Here is a 2134-nt window from a genome sequence, read left to right as displayed (position 1 = left end):
TATAGTTAGATTACGTCGTCTTAATTTTAGATCTTAAAAATATGGGCGTAAATTGAATTGAAAAAATGAAAATATTGGAGTAAAGACATTACAATTGAATTTATATTTTTGTGTCAAATATTGGACATATAATTATTATATTAAGGGCTCACGTAATTTACGATTTCGAACGCCGAATATTTAAGATCTGGGACCAAGATGTCAGCCCTCGATTCGTACTCTGGTTTTTGAACCAAAAAATCGAAAACAATTTCAATTTTAATTTTTGAGCGATTTAGTGAAATTGGAAGAATGAATAATCTGGAGGCAACAACATTACAAAAACGAGATTGAGAATGAATAATCTTCAATTGGATTCGGTGGATGGGAATTAATGGTGTCACTTAATAGATTGCAGCAACTTTCTAGACGACGTGCCGGCGGATCTTTTTTTGAATTCTCAGCCGCAGTTTCATAGGTGTTTGGCTGAATTTTGTATTTGTCAAAAGTAATTTTGTACATTAGATTTGATGTTAATTGCTGCTAATTGCTGCTCGTGCGCTGTGGTTTTGTTATTCGTTGAGGAATATAGCCATTTTTTTATGTTGATATTTACTTATTTAGGATGAAAGAGTTCTACACGACGTAGCGATTTGATGTGATGATGTACATTTAACAGCAAGCTGAATATTATTTGCAAAGTGTTTTAAAAATGATGGTATTGTTAATGTAGATATTGTTTTACTGCAGTGCTGGTGTGTCAGCTGATACATCAGGTAGTGGAACTTCATCTCAAATTAGTGAAATTCCAGGAGAGAATTCATGAAAAAGAGGTAATGGTAAACATTTCTCCCTATTTTAGGCAAAGCTCACACTTCTCTGTTTGGTTTGATCGTGTAGTGTATCTTTTACCAATATAAAGGTGGTATTAGAATTTATTTTGGGGTGTTTATGGAAAATATTTTTTGAAAATGTGTTTCCAGAAAATGGATACGGTTGAAACTGGTACTAAAAATATGAATGTCATTTGATTGTTAAGTTCACAGGACTTGGATATCATGGAAAATGAATGGTTCAACATATTTGAAACTTCGGGAGCACAACACATGTGACACCTATGCGGAGTAAATAAAATTTGTTTCTATCTGTAAATCGTTATTAATACTTGATTTTGAAGAATTTGAACATATTTAAATTTGTTTCTACAAGCTTCTACTGTCTTCAGGATCAAGCACAGAGCGAATAGATTTTTACTAGGGAAAGCATGTAATTGCATTATTTAAATATAATAATAGATCATGACTAATTTGAATTTATATTACAACAGTCATGAAAATGTTATAGAAATTAGAAGCAATTTAGTTTTATGGAAATTAATCAAGAAGAAGAATTTTCTATTAGTTGTTTCTATGCTTCCGTATAGGGGCCGCAGAGATCCATGCACCGGTGGAGGAAGTAAAGCATGCCGCTAGAAATTCAGAAGAGACTCCTTGAATAGCAGGTGGCGGTACTATTTATTAGAATCTCGTTTGTGTAATGTTATTTCCTCCGGATGTCCCCAAAAGACTTCACTTGTATTATGGAAGTGTTGATTTGTGTGTAACCCTGTTCAGTTCCTTATTCAAACATGTATCTGGTGGCCCTGTTCATTAACTTTATTGGAGTTGTTTAAAAAATGGGGCAATATTAATGCTTTGGATGTCCAGAAGTTTCTGTGCGCTAACTTTTATAAAGCTACCACGGCCATGAATACTGAAAATTTTTCAGTGATGAATCTTTGTTTGTCCTTCACTCTCCCTTATAGATTTGCAGAATTGTCGGCAATGTCAGAGCCTGGGAGACCTGTTAAAACCTATGTAGCACGGATACTTTTAAATTTTTTTCTCTGAAATATCGGATATAGATACGAAGCGGACGCGTGTCGGATAAAGCAAAATCCGCGTCGTTGACTTTTTGTAGGTTTTGTCGGAGACGGCTTGGACACGGCTATGATATGTTATGGACACAGCAGATATACGTTTCTAGATGCGTTTCGTTAAAAAAAATTAAAGCTTGTTTTTTTTAATTAACTGCTCTAAAACTGTACATTGTGTATATTTATATAAATATGTATATATATTTCTACAATATATTTATATAAATATCTATATCTCTA

The 2134-nt window shown here is 33.4% G+C and overlaps 1 long non-coding RNA gene across 3 annotated transcripts in view; it reads left to right on the top strand.

The window, feature by feature from the left end:
- The first annotated feature begins 206 nt into the window (after positions 1 to 206).
- LOC140961510 (uncharacterized) overlaps positions 207 to 2134 on the top strand; it is a 4320-nt gene continuing 2392 nt past the window's right edge. Inside the window, exons 1-4 of one of the 3 annotated variants that reach the window (XR_012172363.1) lie at positions 207 to 487; positions 730 to 812; positions 1403 to 1480; positions 1784 to 2128. This is a non-coding gene — a long non-coding RNA (uncharacterized lncRNA). Of the gene's footprint in view, positions 488 to 729; positions 813 to 1402; positions 1481 to 1783; positions 2129 to 2134 lie in introns of those variants that run through there. The other 2 variants (XR_012172362.1, XR_012172361.1) reach the window with 2 other exon arrangements.

Source organism: Primulina huaijiensis, chromosome 16 (genome assembly GCF_012295235.1).
Source record: "Primulina huaijiensis isolate GDHJ02 chromosome 16, ASM1229523v2, whole genome shotgun sequence".
In the NCBI taxonomy this organism is placed as follows: Eukaryota; Viridiplantae; Streptophyta; class Magnoliopsida; order Lamiales; family Gesneriaceae; genus Primulina; species Primulina huaijiensis.
Note: the sequence above shows the minus strand (reverse complement) of the source record. Positions and strands in the feature narration are given on the sequence as shown.